Raw genomic sequence first — 9,382 nt, 5'->3', positions numbered from 1 at the left:
CCTCAGTTTGTTTCCTGAGATTAAGAATTCCTCATATCAGTAAGGTCATATGATACATGTCTTTCTCTGTTTGATCTATTTCGCTCAGCATAATACCCTCCAGTTCCATCCACGTCATTGCAAATGGTAAGATCTCATTCCTTTTGATGGCTGCATAATATTCCATTGTATATATATACCACATCTTCTTTATCCGTTCATCAAAGACAGGCATTGTTATACTGAGCTTGGGTGTGTTGTAATTTTTGCTTGCTTGTTTGGTATTGTTTTGAGTCTTAATCCCTTAGGATGTGCCACAGAAAACTTTAATGATCAAATATAGGCTATGAACACAAAAATCAGAGGGTCACTTGTCTTGATTACAATATTCTTGAAACTAATAAAAAAAAACAGTGGCAATTGTAGACTGATAGAATCTAGGATCAACTGCTCCAATGCCCCCTCATTTTGTAGATTGGGGAGTGACTAAGAGAAATTACCTTGTGCATATCACCCAGACCATACAGCCCCATCCTGCCTTCTTTTGAGCAGTGTTGACTGGCAGTTGTGATGAAGGCTCGAGCAATTGTGTTTTGAGGACTCAGTAAAGTATTCTGTGAAGGATTTTCTGAATTTCAATGATCTTGAAGATGGGTTCACTGTTTTCTAATTTCACATGGAGTTGAAGTATTTATTTTAGAGGGTAAGTACTCTAATCATGTACAATATGCTCTACGAGAGGTTTTGATTTAAGGCTTGTAAGTTGATTTCTGCCAAGGTGGTATTTTGAAATCAGTACATTATTTCTAGTGCTAGTAGAACATAGGGCTATATCTGTGTGCTCTGCTGTCATGTGAAGTTTAAAAGCTCCTAATGGGTCAACAGATTTTGAGCGAAATAGAAACCATTTAAAACTTTATGCAAAAATGGGTCAGAAAATAAAGTCATAATAGTAACTTGAAAGTGATTATAGATCCACAAGACTGAATGGGCTAAAATCGCGGGTACACATCTAATTATGGTGTGCTACCTTTCAACTTTTCAAATAGAACTTTCAGTTGTTAGTTTTTGAAACTCCACTTGCATTTTGGGAGAAAATTACACACCTGACTGACCCAGGTCACATTAATCCACACATGCTAGTGAGAAGCCTGGGCTGCTGTAGAATCTGCAAAGCAGTACAGTGCACTTCACACCCGAGGAAAGAGTCAGACATGTGCAAGTACGGGTGACCCTAGAACAACGTGGGTCCACGTATATGTGTGATTTTCCGATAAACACAGGACAGTACTATAAATGTATTTTATCTTCCTTACGACTTTCTTAACATTTTCTTTTCTCTGGCTTACCTTACTGTAAGAATACATTATAGAATACACATAATATATAAAGTATGTGTTAATTGACTGTTTATGTTATTGGCAAGGCTGCCAGTCAACAGCAACCATTAATAGTTCAGTTTTGGAGGAGTAAAAAGTTATACTCAGATTTTCAACTGTACGGGGGATCGAAGCCCCTAACCCCCATGTTGTTCAAGGATCAAGGAGTATTCTGGAAGTGCCTCCTCTGTGCCCTAGCACTTTGTGACAATGTGTGGGTGTCAAAGTGGAAGTCATGCTTGGTCTGGTAGGAAGACATGAACCAGAAGGCATGACTAGGTCTGCAGTCAAGTTTGAGACAAAGAGAGTATGGGCTCTGGAGCAAGAGAGCCTTGAGTTCAAATCCTGCCTCTACCATGTCATAGCCATAAACTTGGGTAATTGTTCTAACTTTTCTGAGCCTCGGTTTTCTCATCTGTCAGGTGGGGTTAATAATTGTGGCCACTGTGGTGAGGATGATGTGAGTCCCTGCACTTAGTGTGCACTGAGTAAGTGTTGGTTATTTCCTTCCCTTCTCTTGTTTACCTCCTGTGCATGGTATAGGACTGACATTCAGAATAAGGCGGTTAATGGGTATCTTTTCATCTCAACCCTGAGGAAGGGGAAATCAATGTGTCTTGAGTACTGGGCTGGAAATGACAAAGGAGACTGCACAGATGAGGTAGGAATAGATAAGGTTGACACACTCAGAGGAAGCAAAGACAACTGATAGTTCAGAGTTTCCCAATTATTTTTCACAGAAAGACCTTCTTAGAAAATTATAATATTGTATGGTACATTGGAGTTGGGCAAAGAAGGCTGTTCACAGCTTCAAATGTCCTGCCCACAGGTTGATCCCCTGCCCCAGGCTCTGCCAGCCGCTGGAACAGCTGAGGGGATCACTATGCATGCAAGCCTGTGATTAATTTGTAGCACACTGGCTGGGAAGCTGTGGTATAGAGAACTTAAAGGTTCAATGACCTGCACCAGCCCCCTTAAATCCTTTTTGGAATGAGGCAGGGGGTGAACAAATGGGACCTCAATCAGTCAGTCTCCTACACTTGGCTTTGCAGCAGCCAAAGATGGCTGGTGGCAGTTTCCTGAGGTGCAGTGCCAGGGAGTGTGGAGAGGAGGTCACATGTACACAAGGAGTAAAGGCCAAATGGGTGGATATCTTTGGTGCCCTCCCCTTGCTTTCCTGCCTTCTGTAGGTTAGCTCATTGCACTGGCCACCAAAGTTCTCTCTGCATAAGCTGTGGTGCTTTGTGTATCAGCACTCAATATGTATGTGTTGAGTTGGATTGAACACATAAGGCTGCTGGCCAAAGACTCTGCCCTGCAAGTTTAGGCTAGTGCCCTGGACAGATGCAAGTGTGATGGGAGGGAAGCCTCTGAGCTGGCCACTTCTCTGTTCTTCTTTATCCTTGTCTCCAGGCCTTGCTCATTGAGCCCAAAATTCACTCCCCAACACAACTTTCTAGTTAGAGTTACACTTGGTCCGAGTGACCTCCCCAACTAAAAATAATCCAGTGGCCACGTTTTTAAAGCCAGACCTTATATTAAAAAAAGTAAAACGTGGACATTCTGACACCTGCTACATCGTGGATAAACATTGAGGACATTATGCTCAGTGAAATAAGGCAGTCACAAAAGGACAAAGACTGTGTGATTCTACTTAGATGTGTTGCCTGGAGCAGTCAGATTCACAGAGACAGAAAGTAGGATGGTGATTGCCAGGGGCTGGGGAGGGAGAGGGAGGAATTACTGTCCAGTGGGGCAGAGTTTCAGTTTAGGAAGTTAAAAAAGTTCTGGAGATGGATGGGGATGATGGCTGCACAACAGTGCGAATGGATGTAAATACTTGAACAAACCCAGATGACTAGAAAATATCTATGGCATATATTGCATTGTGTTATGTCATCAAGGAAGAGATGCATGAAAAATACAATTCATAGAAAATTCAGCTATATCTTTGAAGGTTAAGCAGTGACTAAAGGGGATATTACTGTTTTGAAGAATACTCTTCTTGATATTTGATATGCTTCTCTTCTCATATATTTCAAAACACAAGCTATTTACAATCCTTCTAATCTGATGGGGTGCAGTAAAGTGTGACTTTGAAATACTGTCAGTTTCAGCAAATGCAGAAACAGATAAGTTAATGTTTATTGATATTGAGAGCATCAGTAGCTTGCTGTGGGTGTGCACATTTCCACAAATTATAAAAGGCACCAACTATTATCATCACTAATGTTTTGTAAGATAGAGGCTGATTCAAAACAATTATTAAAAAGATAAATATCAGTATTCTGTTGCACTTCATGAAAATATTACTGTATTGCCCTTATGTCATTCAGTTCACTGTGGACCCATGGAATCTTTGAAAAGGCAGGGACTACAAAAGAAATATTTGGGGGTTAGTGGGTTAAATTAATTGTGCAAAGAGTTAGTTAGTAAAAGAGTCAGGATTAGAATCTCATTGTTTCTACAGCCCTGTATTTTTTTTTTTTTAATTTATAGCTTTTGGTTCTTGGAATGGACATGAAGTATTATCATCACAGCTAAGACTTACTATATGTTCCATGAGGAATATAATTAAACTACAGTGTGTTAGTCTATGATTGGCAAGTGAGATAGAGTAAGATTAAATTGATATTTTATATGAATCCACTTGACACTCATGAAACTGCCAATCATGAAACTATAAATGTAGATTTATATTGTTGGACTTTGGGGACCAATTTGAGTCATACTTACAAATGTATTAATTCTACTTCATTGCCTTTATATTCCATCCCTGTTGCTTAAAATAGCAATGCACTGCCTATACAAATTAAAATGAGCTGCAAAAAAAAAAAAAAACAATGCGAATGTATGTAATGTCACTGACTGTCACATTGAAAAATGGTTAAGATGGTAACTTTTATGTCATGTGTATTTCACCACAACTTATAAAGAGACTAACGTGCAGACCTCAGTAAGAGAAAACTTCATGAAGTTTAAGCAATAAATTTGATCTTCGTTTTATTATTAAAAGAGGAAGCTCAGTGTATGTTCAAGTTACTATAATTTTCAGTCACATTTTGTAATGAGCTGAGTCACTTCTATTTCCTCCTTCCGTCTTCTCTCTTTCAGTTTTGAAATGGATTTAAAAGTACTTGGACTCACTGTCAGGCCTCGGACACCAGGAATGGATGAGGGCCGGAAGGAGGACAGACAACAAGAGGAGGAGAAATGTGGCCAGGAGTACCACTCACTCACCATCAGAGGAAGCCCTCGGGGAGGGGCTCTTGCTCTGTGGGTTAATCCTTGGGAGAGGATACTCCTTATGCTATCTTCCCCATGGCTTCTGCCTTAGGCTTCTGGCTCTTCCTGAGAACTGGGTTGTGGCCTTAACTGAGCCACTGACCTGTGAATTTGGACCAGTCCCTTATGGGACTGCATGGTCTCTTGGGGCCCCTGTAGCCCTGTCAATGTACTGGTCTAAGCCTCCAAGTCTCTTACCAGCAGTAGGTCCCACAATGTAGGAACGGTGCTTTCCCTGGGCCAGATTACATGTTTGACAGGTGCTACAGGTTGAATTGTGTCTGCCTCTGTCCCCTCCCCCACCAAAAAAATGATATGTTGAAATCCAAACCTCAGAATGTGACTTTATTTGGAGATAGTGTTTTTATAGAGGTAATCAAGTTAAAATGAAATCATTAGTGTGGGCCCTAATCTAATAAAAGGGGAAAATTGGACACAGACACAGACATGCATACAGGGAGAGCAGCACCATGTGAAGGCATGGAGAGAAGATGGCCGTCTGCAAGCCATGGAGAGAAGCCTGGAATATATCCTTCCCTCACAGCCCTCAGAAGGAACCAACCCTGCTGACATCTGGATCTGGGGCTTTTAGCCTCCAGACTGAGACCAAAAAAAAAAAAAAAAAAAATCTGCTATTGAAACCATCTAGTTTGTTGGTACTTTTTAATTTTTATAACAGCTCTAAAAAATTAATACAGCGGGTAAAGCAGATTTTCCCCAGATTTCCTTCACTGGCAGCTGACAGTGTGACATATGGCCATTCCTAGTTACTTAGGTCCCCCCGAGAATTCCTTTCACCTCACTTCCCAGAGCAGGCGTCAGAGGCTCCAGGGAGAGAGCCACTGTCTCAGTGGTCACTCCTGTCTCTTCCTAACAGGCAGGTTCTAGAAGTGGAAGGAGAGAGAAGGCTGGTGATGAAGGGTTTCTTTATCAGAAGGCTTTAAGTACCTTTCCTGGAACAGGGACTGCATCAAGTGTCCTTGCCTCAAGGACTCATCACCAGAGCCTACCTGGGAGAGGGAAACTTTTCTGATTTACACAGCCCCTCTTAATGCATTCTTGTCACTTAAAAGGAAAGTAGACTTCAGTGCTGAGGTACTAGGCTTAGTCATATGGCCTCTCAATGCTCTCTAATCAGTATCACTTTGCCATCGCTAAGGTTTCTGTAAGTCCATCAACAGCCTCTCACCTCCTCTCAGTTCATTATCTCATATAGTTAGAGGACCTATTATGGGAAATACGTACTGTCATCAGCAGCTTAGACATAAATTTATGCTGCGTATGTAGTTGGTCAAAGTGCCTCTACTCAGCTCATCACGATTTTTCCACTAGGACCAAGGAAATTGCTGTCTGATTATTCTCTCCAGCCCCATCAGTTAAGGAGCCTTGTCTAATCCAGTGTCTAAAGACTTGACCAAAATAGGTTTTTGTCTAAAAAGATTGATCCTGAAAAATGAGATAAAGGGCTGTTCAAAGTGGTTTAGGGGAACAAACTTCATTTCATCAAAGTACACTGTCTTCCTCAACAAATCCTTTTTGGTTTAATTTCTATGAATTTGTGCAAAACGTATAGCAGCTGTGGTAGCAAAGATGTTGTACTGGAAATTAAATCAAATGCATTGATTTTCTACTGAGATCCTGGCATTTTTTTCATAAAGGTTTTTGCTTTTTTTTTTTATTATTTCAAAGAACTGTTACAGGGAAGCAGCAAGATGAACATTGAACAAGAAATTACCCAATTCTGTGTTTCCTAAGTTGTTATGTCCTCAGCAGGTCACTCCTCTTCTCTCTTTACACTCTATCCTAGGCCATCTTCTCCACACCCATTGCCAAACACATTTCTCCAGGCCAGACCTCTCCTGTGAATGCCAAATTTTAGATCCACATGCCTCTTGGACACCTCCACTCAGTTGTCCCTCAGACTCCTCAAACTCATCCTGTACAGGCAAGTGAAAAAGTGAAAACCACCATCATCTTATTCCACCGAAATTTGCTTCCTCTTCACTACCTGCCATCTCAGGGAGTGGCACCCATTGATTGGCCAAAACTGCAACTCCTCCTTCAGTTCCCGTCCTCCATGACTTTCCCTTCAGTCCCCATATCAGTAGCCTAATCTTTTAACTCAATCTTCTAAATCTCTACCTTTTCTAGCCTCACCAGCTCTCCAGTGATTTAGTGGTGTTCTCACTATATAAGCTACTTTAGAACAATATGCCCCGGATCCTCATTCCATGTTTTGTTTTGAGTGCTCCTGGTTTGCAAACTGTCTTTTTCGTGTGTGCACAATAAATTTTTACTAAGTACCACTTCAGGTATCAAAAGTTCATAAAAACAGAAGCAAAGCCAGCAAATCACTGAAGGGAAAATCTGGTATTCACAGGAGAGGTCTGGCCTGGAGAAATGTGGTCCCATCTCTAACCCCTGGCAACCCCTAATCTGCTCTTCATCTCTGTAATATTGTCATTTCAAGAATGTTACATAAATGGAATCATACAGTATGCAGCCTGTCCTGTGTATCATTAGTTCATTCCTGGTTATTGGTCAGTGGAATCCCACATTATGACTGCTAACCTCAGTTTATTTATTCACACACTGGAGGACATTTCAGTTGTTTCCAGTTTGGGACTATTACAAATAAAGCTTTTATAAACATTCATGCATGGGGTGTTGTATGAACACAAGTTTTAAAGTCTCTGGAATAAATGTGCAAGAGTGCAGTTGCTGGGGTGTATGGAAGTTGCATGTTTAGTTTTATAAGAAACTACCAAACAGTTTTCCGGAGTGGCTGTATTATTGTACATTCCTGCCAGCAAAGTGTGGGTGATCCAGTTTCTCCACATCCTCCCAAGTGTTTGATGGTGTCACTATTTTTATTCTAGTGATTTGGATAAATGTGTAGTGATATCTCATTGTGGTTATAATTTGCATTCCTTGATGGCTAATGATGTTGAGCATCTTTTCATGTGCTTTTTGCAATCTGCATACCCTCTTTGGTGAAATATATCTTCACATCTCTTGCCCATTTTCTAATTGGCTTGTTATTTTTTACTGTTGAAATTTGAGAGCACGTCATATATGCTACATACAAGTCCTTTGTCAGATATGTGCTTTGCAAATATTTTCTTCCAGTCTGCAGCTAGTCTTTTCATTCTCCACGTGGACTTTTGAAGAGCAAAAATTTTACATTTTTGCCAGGTCCAGTTTATTCATTTTTCCTTTTACAGATCATCCTTCTGGTGTCAAGCCTAGGAACTCTTTGCCTAGTCCTGAATCACAAAGATTTTGTCCTTTTCCCCCCCTAAAACCTTTATAGTTTTATGTTTTACATTTAAATCCATGATCCATTTTGAGTTCATTTTTGTATGAGGTGTGAGGCTTTGGTCTATGTTCACCTTTTTTGGCCTATGAATGTCCAATTGCTCCAACACCATTTGTTGAAAAGGCCATCGTCCCTCCACTGGATTTATTTTGCACAGTTGTCAAAAGTCAGTTGAGCGTATTGGTGTGGACTTCCTTGGGTTTTTAACCTTTTCAGGGTTTTAGCTGGCACCAGGTCCCAATATGCCTTAATTTCCTCTGAGATATATAAAAAGTGAATCATCATTTTGTAATGATACCAACATTATAATTAACAAGGATTTTGCAACAATATCAAATTAAACACTGATCATGCCATATAAATTTAACTTGATCATTGTGAGTCTCAACTCTTCAAAGGGCTAATTCTAACAATTAAATTAGCCTGAAGCCATAAGAGAATTGTGAGATGAATCAGAACCAAGAGGGGAAGCTTCAAAGCTACTACATCATAATAGCAGGTGGGAGTGACCTGGCTGTGAGGTTCTGCTGGCAAATGCAACTAAAGGTCTTTTTCTATTCCATCTACTAGGTGGGCCTTTACTTATAAATAGTTTGTTGCCCTATACAATAGTTGTATTCTTAGAAACATGTGTTCATGCCACCTTCCACTGTATAATGCACTAGAAAGAGCCCTCCCTAGACTGGGATACAGTGGACCTGGCATCTAATCCCAGCTGTGCCTCTAACCTACTATGTGACCTAAGACAATCCCTACCTGTCTCAATGTCTTTCAGCTCTATGAAATGCAGTTCAATTTAGCAATATCTTCTGAGTGCCAACTCCGTAACAAGTCTTGTGTGATATACTGAGATGAGCAAAATGCATATCTTGCTCTCAAGTTATTTTCTCCCCTGTAGGCTATACTTGCAATTTATTAAACACTTAAAGTCAGCTGCTATGCTAAGCACTTTACATGTCATACTCCCTTTAATCCTCAAGTGACCTTGTGAGGTAAGAGGTAATATCATCCCCACTTTACAAATGTGGAAACTACAGCTTTGAGAGGTTAAGTAGCTTGTCCAAGGTCATCCTGTTGGTGGCTCTTTAACCACCACATCACATCAATTGATGTCAAAGGACAGAGTTCAGGTGGGCTTCGTATGTGAGATAGGATCTTAATCCAGTAGGACTGAAGGTAGCATTTTGAGAGGAAAGAAAAACAGAAGTTAGATCTATTTAGTAGCACTTTACAGGTGGAGAAGCTGAAGTTTAAAGAAGTGCTATGTCTTGCCCAAAGTCACAAGAGAGTCCAGGACTCAAATCTATATTGTTCTTTCTTATGGTAGGGGAATAAGGTTCCTTTCTTAGGCAAAGACCAGCCTCTCACCTCGTGCAGTGGATCCATCTCTTTCTCCTTCTTGGGGATCTGTCTCTTCATC

General features: G+C 40.6%; 1 long non-coding RNA gene across 2 annotated transcripts in view; it reads left to right on the top strand.

Moving 5' to 3' along the window:
• LOC145717766 (uncharacterized) overlaps nt 1-6,277 on the top strand; it is a 15,529-nt gene extending 9,252 nt beyond the window's left edge. The window contains exons 1-2 of one of the 2 annotated variants that reach the window (XR_014141166.1): nt 49-1,846; nt 4,473-6,277. This is a non-coding gene — a long non-coding RNA (uncharacterized LOC145717766). Of the gene's footprint in view, nt 1-48; nt 1,847-4,472 lie in introns of those variants that run through there. The other variant, XR_014141167.1, reaches the window with a different exon arrangement.
• The last annotated feature ends 3,105 nt before the right edge of the window (nt 6,278-9,382 follow it).

This window comes from Leptonychotes weddellii, chromosome X (assembly GCF_054177405.1).
Source record: "Leptonychotes weddellii isolate Sample4059 chromosome X, ASM5417740v2, whole genome shotgun sequence".
In the NCBI taxonomy this organism is placed as follows: domain Eukaryota; kingdom Metazoa; phylum Chordata; class Mammalia; order Carnivora; family Phocidae; genus Leptonychotes; species Leptonychotes weddellii.
Note: the sequence above shows the minus strand (reverse complement) of the source record. Positions and strands in the feature narration are given on the sequence as shown.